At 44.5% G+C, this 13,358-nt stretch overlaps 1 protein-coding gene across 1 annotated transcript in view; it reads left to right on the plus strand.

The window, feature by feature from the left end:
• Positions 1–13,358, plus strand: part of LOC306942752 (KATNB1-like protein 1) — a 159,531-nt gene that overhangs the window by 41,508 nt on the left and 104,665 nt on the right. The window contains exon 3 of the mRNA XM_079528809.1: positions 5,765–5,870. The gene's annotated coding sequence lies outside the window, so the exon portion shown is untranslated. The remainder of the gene's footprint in view (positions 1–5,764; positions 5,871–13,358) is intronic.

Consider the following 13,358-nt stretch of genomic DNA (forward strand, 5'->3'; position numbering starts at 1 on the left):
CCGTCGCTAACGTGGTATTGGCCAACAACGGGCTTGGGTGGGACTTAGCGAAGAGCTAATTGAGAAGAGGTTGGTTTTTAGGGTGGATTTAAAGCTTTTCGGTGGTGGGGCTTGATGTGCAGTGGAAGACCGTTCCAGAGTTTGGGGGCAATAACTGAAAAGGCCCGGTCACCTTTGGTTATAACAGCAGGCTGTGGGCTCGTTGAGGGGACATCAAGAAGCATTTAGGAGGATGACCTGAGTACCCTAGAAGCTGTCAGATGAGGCGCTCTGGTGGTGCAGTGGTAAAGTCCCTGCCTACCATCACGGAGGTTGTGGGTTCTAATCCACTGTGGTGCAACCGGCTTTGTCAGGCGTCTATGTCAAGGGGCCAGTGAGGCTATCCAACGTTGAAGCACTGGGCCCTAGTGGTAAGAGGAGGGACTGCAGGCGGACCCGTGGAAGTATGATTGGGAAACCCCGTGCAGCTGGGCTTTAACATTGAGCGCGTTTGCACTTCCGCATTTTATCAAATCGAAAAAAAGGCGGAAGTAGAAGGCTCTTCCGGGTTCTTCAAAACGCCACTGAGCAACTTCCACTGACATGAATAGCGGGAGCTTCGCGCCAGATCAGTCTCTATCCTTTTATATACTCTATGGTCTATGTGAACACAATTGCTCCATGTTCGAGGGGAGGGGAGGGTGATATTTGCTGTGATCCACACGGGCGTTCATTATCAACTAGCCGGTGAGGTAAAACAAGCGCTCCCTACCGCAGCCACCCTAGGAAAAACACTAGCCTCCTCACTGGCAGGTGAATCAGTATAGGATACAACAGACCCGTTATAAAATTAAAGGTAAATATTTCAGAAAAGAAAAACGTTAGCGTCCAGAGGTTTGTGAGCTTATCTGTGGACACACACGCACACGCACAAAAACATAAAACATAGCCGCAGGTTGTATTTTGGGAGAGTGAATGACTTGCATTGTGTGAAGTGACAGCAGGTCACGGTCATTGTGCTGGGTGGTCTGGCATGGGTGGGATGGCATTTAATGGCGCTGGTGTTTATATTCAGTCAATTCACTCTGTGGTGTACAGCACTGGTTCTCACTTAATGATTCAACATTTTCCAAACCTTTTACATTTTCGAACATTTAAAATATCAGAGATACAAGCTCGCAAGTGACGCGCTGTGAGCTTGTAGAGCTTGTAGATGTGCTATTTATGAATAGTACATTATGGATAAAGTGGTTAAAATGATTGTGACGTTACATTAACTTATTTTGCTTGGGACCCCTAGTGCCCTCCAAGGACCCCTGGAGGTCCCTGAACCCCACTTTGAGAACCACTGGTGTGAATTTACTAAGTAGGCTACATTTTCTCAAGACCTGTACTTAAGTAAAAGTACTTTTTATTTATTTCTACGCCTCTACATACCATGAGGCAAAATATTGTACTTTCTACATTTTGTACTTTGTTTGATAACTTTAGTTACTTTGTAGATTTAGATTACATACTTTAACCTATTAAGCCCTATTTTACTCTTCAGTTATTCGAATGTAGCCATGCAGTCTACAGGCTTACAATGCGTTGTGATGTGAGCTGGTGGATCTATACAATATTCAAAAAAGGTTAACAAACTTACTTTGGTAATCTAAGTATACTTTGATGACAATTTTGTACTTTTTTCTTTTTTTTCTCTCTTCTTTTTGAATATTGGCATTTTACTTCACAAAATGTGGTATTGTTACTTTTAAAATGTGGTATTGTTTTTAAGTAAAACACCTGAGTACTTCTTCCACCACTAGCCATCATCAAAGACACCCCCCGGCTTCTGCCAGCAGCGGGCTGGCTGCTCAGCAGCAGCTCATGAGAGACTGAAAGAATCATCTCTGGCCAAAACTCCAACCACTAGAAAGTATATAGACTGACAAGCTGTTTACCGTCCGCCAGATTTCGGGAACAAGATTTATAAACTCTCCTTAACGAAACACCATTCCCTACAGGCCGTCATCATACCGACAATCTATCATTAAGATGATCCTGATTCTAAATCCAAATGTTGACCTTCTAAGCCGGACAAACTTCATAGTGAGTAAAAAAAATGTGCACAGACGTCGTCGGGGGGTCTAGATGAGCGAGGTAGATTTTCGGGGGGGGGGGGGGGGGGGGGGGGGGGTGAAGCCCTCTGTTGTCCCGACGGACCCCCATGTGAAACCTCCAAGCCACATGCATCCCCTGAAAAGCCATTAACCTCAGTGGTTCTCAAAGTGGGGTCCGGGGACCCGCAGGGGTCCTTGAGGGGGGAATCCAGGGGGTCCCATTATAGCAAGAGTATACCATCACGATCATTTTAACTACTTTATCCATTATTATATACGTTGACTATTAAAAAATAGAAGATCTACAAGCTTGTACTTGTACAGCTGCTATTTTGTATGTTTTTTTGAAAAAATATTTTTCTTTGCTTTTTTAACACAAATCTTCTCGTTTTGGAGGTTCCTGGTACTGAACCTTTTTCTGATGGGGGGTCCACGGCCAAACCCACATCAATGTAGAGGTCCCTGGTCCCGGTTAATGATTTGCGGCATTTTGTAAAAACGGGCTAGTCCTGAAAAGTTTGTTTCACTGATTTGTGTGATGTATGGATACAATGTGTACGAGTAATATAAATGAATGTGTTTTGCAAAAATCGGCCTCATGGTGGCGCTGTAACAGGCTGTTGTGGAATATTTGGGGCAGAGGTGGGGCCAACGGTGCCAGAGATTAGCTGTACACGGACGGACGGACGGACGGACGGACGGACGGACGGACGGACGGAGTGCAAAACTCTCCCCATGCATGCCTTCGGCCTGGTGGAGACAAATAGTTGAAATATGGAGAGACGAGGTTTTTGCCAGACAACACAACTGTTGGGAAATGGAGGGGCCGGTGCGAAACGTTTGATGCGGATCATTTCATTTCATAATTCAAATTACAGACATTTTACTCACGATGCTCGAATGCTGCAGGACCGCAGTGTTTTTCTTTTTCTTTTTTCTTTTTTTTTGTCACACGTGCAGAAAACGGAAGTGCAGACCAACGAAATAACACAGAGTGGAAATGTGTTGCTGCTTGTCACGGGACTGGAAAAGTAAAAACGTGGTTAATGTTTTTGTTTTGCAGGCTCGATTGAAAATGAGCACGTTTTCCTCTGCGTGAAGAAAGTGACATGTGTTTCTTCACGTCGCGTCCTTAACCCGTTCAGTCTGACGTCGACATTTAAAAAAAAAAGTTTTCTAAATCATGACAATTTTCTGAAAGATTTGAGGCACATTTTAACGATTTTTCAAAAATAGCAGACCTACAAGTTCATAGCGCGCCACTCGGTGGCGCGCTATGAGCTTGTAGATCTGCTATTTTTCAATAGCTAAATTATAACATAATGTTTAAAACACCAAAAGGGGTTCCCGCCCCAAAATGGGTTAATGTGTGTACAGAGGTGGGATGTGACTTAAGTATACATTCACTCAAGTACTGCACTGAAAGTACAATTTTGAGGTAGTTCCTTGAGTATTTCCAAATACTTATACCGTACTTTCTACTCCACTACATCTCAGAGGCAAATATTGTATTTTTACTCCCATTACAATTATTTAAAAACGTTATAGTTAGCCTATACTGTAGTTACTCTGTAGATTTGAATGATTACAAAGCACACATTTCCACATTTAACCACTTCAGCCCTATTTAAACTTTAGCAATTTGAAAATGGATGATCTAGATTCTAGAGCTTGTAGATTTTCAAATAATTTTAATACATTTTGATATACCTTCGGAAGTTCGGAACGTTCGGCATGAAGACTTTTACTTTTGGGACTTTCAGTACATTTTGATGCCAATACTTTTGTACTTTTACTCAAGTAAATGTTGATTACCGGACTTTTACTTGTAGGACTTGCTTTTACTTGAGTATTTCTACATTACAATGTTGATACTTTTACTTAAGTAAAAAAATAAATCTTTCCATCACTGGTGGGAATTAACTTAAGTGCATTTACTTAATGACTGTACTTAATTACAATTTTGAGGTAGGCTAGTTTTTGATAGCATTCTTTATTATCTCAACTCCACATCTCGCGGCAAATATACTTCATCCACTATAATTAATTGAAAACGTTAACCATTTAAGCGTATATTAAATCTCATACTTTGGCTATTTGAACAGAGCAAGTCTACTAACGGTAGCTACAAGCTCAGCTTGTAGATCTGCTATTCCTGAAACAAGCATTGGTACATGAAATATAATTTGATGCCAATAGTTTCGTACTTTTACTGAAGTAAAACTCTGAATACAGGACTTACGTACTCAGACGTTTCTACGTAAGGCCTCACTCAGACCTTTAAAACATTGATGCATGCTTGTTGTATGAATGTTGTAAGTGTCATGGCCGCCCCAATGCATTTCCAATGGAAGTCACATGGTTTGATACAACATTTTGGACTACAAGCTGTTGTATGGCTTTCGGCTGTGTTTCGACTGCGCCCCTCCCCCTCATACAGTACAACACAAATGTTGTGTCAAACCATGTGACTCCCATTGGAAATACATTGGGGCAAGCTGTATCACACCCTTTGCATACAACAAGCATACATCAATCTGTTGCGACCGTGTGAGTCAGGCCTTATTGTGTTGCTTCTTTTACTCGAGTAAAACAGAGATGAGTACTTGTTCAACCACTGGCCGTGTGTAGGGAAGTATACTGTCTCCAACATCTGTGCGCAGCATCCTTTGATGCTCTGCAAGTCATTATCAAATCAGGATGCTGCTGTAATTATAAAGGCAGTTATGTTCTCATGCAAAGCATAATCAGCAATTTAATCAAGGCCTTTCTCTGGTTCGCTGCCTTCGACACAGTCTTATTTAGGTTTAAGCAAAGTTAACAGCATTAAGCAAAGTTAACAGCATTCAGTATTATTCCAGTATTTGTAAATATAGCCATTTAGAGAAACTAGTGCTTTTTAATTGAGCTTTGGGACCGGCGGCACACACAATTGGTTTATCATTAATATTCTGTATAGCATAGTTACAGGACAGATCTGTGAATATATACGAATATGATTATTTAGCATACATCATCTTAGACATTACCCCCGAAGCAAGTCTTCTACAATTTCATTTGATTTGTTGAGCTCCGTTGAAGTTGAATGTGTCCTTTGTGTGTTCAGCAGCAGCCTTCCTGAGGGTTATTCATTTCTTCCCATCCACAAGTTATTATTTCTTCTTTTTCTTATGACTTTTTCCTTGCCTGATCGGAGGGGGGGGGGGTTTGGGGTGGTAGTTTTGTTACCTTTAAACGTGGGCTTGTAAAGGTCTTGGAGACTCTAACAGTGATTAAACGTGACTTAATATTCCACTAGTGGTTGTGCATATGAATTTAATATAACAATCTAACCCTTTGTTCATTTCAAACAGTGTTTTTGTAAGAGGAGAGAGAGAGAGAGAGAGAGAGAGAGAGAGAGAGAGCGAGAGAGAGAGAGAGAGAGAGAGATCCCCCTGTTTTCAAGCACAATGGGCTTTGCTCACGTGTTCGCCCGAAACACAGCTAGCAATGATGGAAATGTCATCCATTCATATTTACAGCCTGGTTGGAATGATCAGGGGGAGAGAGAGAGAGAGGGTCTGGGTATGAGAAGCCTGAAACAGCTGGACACGGGGATATATTAAAAGCAGATGGAGTGTCGGAATGTCTGTCGGCCACATGGAAAAAGCTGATGCTTGCCTCTCTCTATACCTCTACAGCAGCAGCAGCAGCGGCAGCATGCATGCATGCGGTTCCAAGCTGCAGCACCTACAGCCAACTGTCAACACAACAAGAGGCCGGAGGAAAGACGGGGAGAAGTTATCTGAGGTGGGCTTAACACTCATGCTTCAGACAGCTCCGCTCGCACTGCAGGATCTCCCATCAAGCAACATTTTCCACAGTTAGTTGTGTTGGCCAAATTGATTTGTCTAGATTCGGTTTCTAAATGAAAATATTTCTGCTCTTCTGGCATTGTTATAGCTGGACCTTTATGGTAGGGGGAGAGCGGGGTGGGTGGGGGGTGGGGGGGGGGGGGGTGGGGGGTAGTTTTGTGCCTTTCCTTTGCTGCATGTTCTGCACACATCTACAGTACATGTATTTGTTTTCTCACATCGTGGCTGCCTGGCTACTCATCGACACTCACATCGTGGCTGGCTGGCTACTCATCGACACTCACATCGTGGCTGCCTGGCTACTCATCGACACTCACATCGTGGCTGCCTGGCTACTCATCGACACTCACATCGTGGCTGCCTGGCTACTCAACGACACTCACATCGTGGCTGCCTGGCTACTCATCGACACTCACATCGTGGCTGCCTGGCTACTCATCGACACTCACATCGTGGCTGCCTGGCTACTCAACGACACTCACATCGTGGCTGCCTGGCTACTCAACGACACTCACATCGTGGCTGCCTGGCTACTCAACGACACTCACATCGTGGCTGCCTGGCTACTCAACGACACTCACATCGTGGCTGCCTGGCTACTCATCGACACTCACATCGTGGCTGCCTGGCTACTCAACGACACTCACATCGTGGCTGCCTGGCTACTCAACGACACTCACATCGTGGCTGCCTGGCTACTCAACGACACTCACATCGTGGCTGCCTGGCTACTCAACGACACTCACATCGTGGCTGCCTGGCTACTCAACGACACTCACATCGTGGCTGCCTGGCTACTCAACGACACTCACATCGTGGCTGCCTGGCTACTCAACGACACTCACATCGTGGCTGCCTGGCTACTCAACGACACTCACATCGTGGCTGCCTGGCTACTCATCGACACTCACATCGTGGCTGCCTGGCTACTCAACGACACTCACATCGTGGCTGCCTGGCTACTCATCGACACTCACATCGTGGCTGCCTGGCTACTCAACGACACTCACATCGTGGCTGCCTGGCTACTCATCGACACTCACATCGTGGCTGCCTGGCTACTCAACGACACTCACATCGTGGCTGCCTGGCTACTCATCGACACTCACATCGTGGCTGCCTGGCTACTCAACGACACTCACATCGTGGCTGCCTGGCTACTCATCGACACTCACATCGTGGCTGCCTGGCTACTCATCGACACTCACATCGTGGCTGCCTGGCTACTCATCGACACTCACATCGTGGCTGCCTGGCTACTCATCGACTCTCACATCGTGGCTGCCTGGCTACTCATCGACACTCACATCGTGGCTGCCTGGCTACTCATCGACTCTCACATCGTGGCTGCCTGGCTACTCATCGACACTCACATCGTGGCTGCCTGGCTACTCATCGACACTCACATCGTGGCTGCCTGGCTACTCATCGACACTCACATCGTGGCTGCCTGGCTACTCATCGACACTCACATCGTGGCTGCCTGGCTACTCATCGACACTCACATCGTGGCTGCCTGGCTACTCATCGACACTCGGTGGCGGTTGAGAACCCAACGTCCCTGTCCTACGGCAAACATCCGGCGAAAATAGGCCATCTATAAAGCGACGCGCTGTGTGAGCTTGTAGATCGGCTAACTCGGCCGTGTATGTACAGTAATTCAGCGACTCTCTGCACCGCCTTGCTGTAAACACTTAAACACTAGGCCTATATATACTCAAAGTATAGAGCCCCCAAAAAACAGCCGATCTACAAGCTCGCATTGTGACACATGAGCTTGTACAGCTCATGTGTACTGTACTGTACTGTACTGTGTACTGTAGATCTGCTTCTTCCGCCGAAAGTTCACCCCGGGCCGGAACAGGGAGGCTAGGGTTCAAGCGGTTAAGTGTGCCATGCAGGCCTGTGTGTCCGTGGCCAGCAGGGCTTCACATGTGGAGGCCATGTGTCTCCAGGAAGCAGGGGATGCTCCCAAGAGGACAATGAATAGGAAGACCCCCCCCCCCCCCCCTTTTGTTCTAGGACCCTAAATCATCCCTGGTGGTGGCAGCATACTGCAGCTTTTTTCTCAAGAGTACCACGGGCATTTCTTCGCCTCGCGTTCGCGAGGCGTTGTGAGCTTGTAGATCTGCTATCTTAACAATATTCTGTGGAACCGAGTCAGAACAGAATGTAATGCCTCAACTCCTACATTCTAAGTGGTAGTGGGGAGGGTCCCTAGTTCAAATATGATTACTTTTGGGGGGGTTCCAGTTCAAATATGATTATTTTGGGGGGTCCCCAGTTCAATTATGATTATTTTGGGGGGGATCACGGCCTGAAAAGGTTGAGAACTGCTCTAAATGACACACGCATGTGGCTCGCATCGCAGACTCCTTTACCTCAGCCCTTCGGTGGCTCAAACTGCCAGGCATATTTATTGTGATTTGAACATGTGATCATGGAAACCTTGCAAGCAGCACATTACCTCTGCATCGCAACCACCTCTGTAGACAACCGATTTCCTTCTGCTAAATCACTTATAGGATACTGATAGCTTCAAAGTCTCTTGGAGCGCGAGCCCTCGGAGATGCAAGTCAGAGGGGGGGAGAGAGAGAGTGAGAGAGATGCATCTACCATGAAATGCTAGGCATCAAACAGCTGATGAATTTGACTTGCATTTGTTCAAATAATCAAGCTAATAGTTCCAACATGTGCTACGCTGAAAAGCATTCTTTTTGTTTTGACTGAAAGTGAGAATTGTCTCACTCTTTAAAAGCTCTGCGGGGACTTTATGGTGGTTGACATTGACCACAATAGCATCTTGGATGGGATTACAAAGCGATCTTCAGGCTGTGCAGTGGAAGTGCAAACCTGCGACCGGATGGGCCCGCAAAAGCTAAAAGAGTTAGATCATGTCTTCTTGATCATCCAGGACATTCTCTGTGGTCGGCCTAAGGTCTCATTAATAATGCAGGGATCTGAAGTCCGTGGCCAGGTCGTCTCCAAGCACGTAACGTCTGAGGCCTATTCCATAGTTTGCTGTTTGTTGAACTTTTCGGGGAATATGCCAGCCAGCCTCACTCTCAGACAATACTGGAATTCAACGTTTTTTTCCATCATGTGGTTGCAATAAAAAATAGATCCTCGATAAAATAAAATAAAATAAAAGACACCACGTACTCTTTGGACCGGTCCCATTGTTTTGGTTGAGACTCCAACGAAAAGGAAACATCAAAGTTCTTAATATTTTTATGATCACATTACCTTCCACTTTATGGGGGTCACTCATGACCCAATCACAAGAATGTGATTTAATAAGGGATAAAAAACACATGATCCCCTGGAGAATAAAAACTATCCGATTCTCATGTAAGGCTGGCACAACTTGAGAGCAATGAAAATATGAGTTTAAAATAACTAAATCATAAATTGCAGCACAAGCCTTTGACACAGTGCAATCTTGCTGATATGTTCTCAAGTTCATTGCTGCTGCTGCTGGTATACAAATTCAAAGAGGGATTTATCTGAAGCTCCAGCGGTCAGAATATTAACTTGTGCATCATTAGTGTAAATTCACATTGCGGAAGTGGCTCAGGAGGTAAAGTGGCCGTCTTGGTATCCGAGGGTTCCAGGTTCGATTCCCATCTCTTCCTGGCTACCTGTCGAAGTGTCCTTGAGCAAGACACTGACTGAACCCCTAATTACTGCCGGTGAGCAGGTTAGTGCCTGGCTAGCTCTGGTCCATAGCCCTAATGCCCTTTGCTTCTGTTGCATTAAGGCTCTGCCACTCTTTGCCTCCTGTCCTGGCATGAAATGCAGACTAGCCTCTCCTCTGTAGCGGAAATATAAAAAATGTTTTACCTACTCACCAATACAAGGCGGCTTGTGTAATTGGAAAGCCTACTTTCCTTAGTGGGCACCCACCACACGTATAAAATGCACTTTTTGGCCAGAAGAAAAGGGATTGTTTTTCCACCGAAAAACCCAACGACTTTTAGTTACTCCACTGCACCCTCTACCGATATTGCCAAGAGAAAATCTCATAGACAAGATTTTTTCTTCCGGTGAAAAAAAAAACCCTTTCTGCAAAAGTGCATTTTATGCGTGTGGTGGGGGGCTCAGAGGTGCGTCCACTAAGGAAAGTATAGCTTTCTAATTACACAAACCGCCTTTGTATTGGTGAGTAGGTAAAATGTTCTTTATATTTACGCTACAGACGAGAGGCTGGTCTGCATTTATGCGAGCGTAGGAGGAAGAGAACAGTCCCATAGCTCTGATGAAGGCATTAGAGCTATGGACCAGGCGACTGTGGCTCAAGAGGTAGAGCAGGTCGTCCAATGATCCATGGGTCGGCGGTTCGAATCCCGGCTCCTCCTGGCTACATGTCGAAGTGTCCTTGGGTAAGACACTGAACCCCAAATTGCTCCCGATGTGCTGGTTGGTACCTTGCATGGCTTCCGCCGCAATCGGTATATGAATGTGTGTGTGAATGGGTGAATGTAATGCACAATCTATGTAAAGCGCCTTGGATAAAGGCGCTATATAAATGCACCATTTACCATTCACCATTTACCAGAGCTAGTGTCTGGCATGGTTTCCTCTGCCGCCGGTGTGTGTGAATGGATGAATGTGAAATACATTGTAAAGCGCTTTGTATAAAAGTGCTATATAAAATGCAGTCCCTTTCATTACCAGGAAGTTCATTTACATATCGATGCCTCAAAACAACAACATAGCTCCCTAGGATATTCCAGGAACTATACCTTTCCATTTCAAACATAATATTTTGCGATTGAATAATGACACGTGAGCGCAGCGTGGCTGTTGTATTAGCGGCGTGACTTTCAGAGGGGTGAGTGTGAGGAGGCTTGTGGTTTGGCCTTGTCAGTGGAGGATCATGGGGCTGTATGGAATCCACCAGCTCTCCATCACACACACAGTTAGTTCTCAAACTTTGTTCGTGTCAAGGACCCCCAAATTGATATATTATCATATTATTTGGACTTTGACGCTACTTCAATGTTATCTTATAACAGTACTTTTATTTGAGTACATATTGGCCATTTAAAACGGGAAAGCATCCGTCATTTTAGATTTGAGTTTTTCAGACAACTCTTCCACGATTTAGAACATTGGTTTAGAACAGCTCACAGCGCTGCCAGCTTGTACATAATTATGTTACAGTTGGGTGCCACTGATATTGTCCCTTATCATTTGACCCATTTAGGCCTGACCTCAAAATTTAAAAAAATCCTTCTAAATCCTCCAGTTTTCTGAAATAAATATTTTCACGATTTTTCAAAAATAGCAGACCTACAAGCTCGTAGCGCGCCACTCGGTGGCGCGCTATGAGCTTGTAGATCTGCTATTTTTCAATAGCTAAATTATAACAATGTTTAAAACACCAAAAGGGGTTCCCGCCCAAAATGGGTTAACTGTCCTTTTGCGCAGATCACGCAAACCTCAGCAAAAAGAAAAGGACAATATCGATGGCCTCCAACTGTATGTTTTAACATTTGAAAGTGTTCTAATAATAATCTTTTTGAATGTCTTTTTTTTAACACAAATCTTCTTGTCTGGTGGGGGTCTCTTTCAGATGGGGGCACGCGGCCAAATACATATCATTATGGGGGTCCTTAGCAGGAAAAGGTTTGAGAACTAGGCCTACTGCTTTAGAAGGCATTCGTAGAATCAGTTTTATGTCTTAATGGGTTCATACGTTGTTTTTTTTTCCTTTTTCCATGGGTTAAGATTCCCTTCAGTGTAAAAAATAAAATAATAAAACATTGCACCCCGTTCACATTGTGCAAAATGTCCTTGGCATTGGCCTGTCTGCTGAAGATATGGGAGACTTGTAACTACGGGAGTGAGTGAGAATATAATGGGATGCATGTTATGTTACATAAGATTTTCACTAAGCTTTGGGAAATACTCTAGAAAATGATCCTTTCCTTCCGTTTAATCAAAATGTCAGTAAAGTCTTTCCCAACGAATATTCAAACCTCCAATTATTCCAAGATACACACAGAGCAATTTGGCTATAAGTTCATTTTTTATGCTTGTGGTTTAGGTAGTGGAATATGAATATGGTACACTGCAAAAACCCTGTTCATTTAACTCAGAGAGTGTACAAAGTGACCCCTAATGGATCTTCTGCATTAACTTGTAGCCAAAAGCGTTCAGCCACTAACATAAATGCATTTCTCGGAATGGAGTTTGTTTTAAGGTTTTGTAACATACATAAGTCTGATGCATTATAGCACTAGAAGTTAATGTAGTAAAGATTTGTATTCATTGGTCTGAAAAGGCAGGGAAACTGTACTTCACAATGATGTCGCTGGGTAATCACTCTCCACCACATCCATGGTTGCACCCTAAAACTAATGATGTGGACGGCAGTCAAAGCAGACACACTCAGACACCGTGGCTTTGGCTCTGCCTGCGATTGGCAGATCGAGGCAGTGGCATGATCAAAATGGCCATGAGAGAGAGAGTGGCAGGTTGTATAAAGGGTGAAGTTCCCTTAAAGGCAGCTCCAGACAGCACAGACGGACGGTCGGCCAGTTTGAAAGCGTCGGGAGCTTGTCGGCAGGAGACTTCTGCCAACAAGCTCCCGTCTGACTTGCCGCCGATATCGCCTTCCTGATGCGTCAGAATCCGACGTTGATGAAGAACCGAGTAGGTTTGGTCGGTCGCTATCCATGTTGTATTGATGAGGGGGTATTGGGTAATATACTCCACTCCGTGGATCTGTAGTCTGCTCGTCATGTTTCAGGGCTGACTACTGTGTAGTGTGAACTAGATACCATATTCTCAATCTCAACTCTCAATTCCTATACCAATCGATCAACTCCAAAGCAAAGCTAGTGAAAAAATGCTTGTGTTTTGTCTTCGTTGTGGGATACAGAGAGGTTGCCAAATTATGTGAGTGAAACAAGCGACCGGGTCTGTGCTGAGTGCTGACTGGTTTGTGCTGAATAAAAATGCTAGTCTGTTGCAATCTGACAGTTTTAAGTCTGAACAACGATCGACTGCTTGGTGTGGAAGGGCCTTATACGGTGAGAAAGGCTGCCAGGCAGCGGTCAGTCTGTAAGGACAAATATGGAAAAAACTTGACTATTATAATTATAATGTTCTTATTTTGATCATAAGAACCAATACTGAATGTCAAGTCTCCAGATTTTCTATGACACTGATTTACTACGGCACGGGAAGTGGTTGTCAAATGTTTTATTGCGAGCAGCCCCTTAACTCTGAGTATACAAATGGTCATAGTGGCATTTGAACAGTTCTGTACAGTAGGGACTCTAGGGAGGACACAATGGACATGCACTGTGCGTATTTTAATTTGTCTTGTACTATGCAAGCACTACTGAGGGTGTGTATTTGTATATTGTATAATTCTGCAGATAATTTATGGTGTTGCACTGAATGTGAGGTA

This window comes from Electrona antarctica, assembly GCF_951216825.1.
Source record: "Electrona antarctica genome assembly, chromosome: 18".
Lineage (NCBI taxonomy): Eukaryota > Metazoa > Chordata > Actinopteri > Myctophiformes > Myctophidae > Electrona > Electrona antarctica.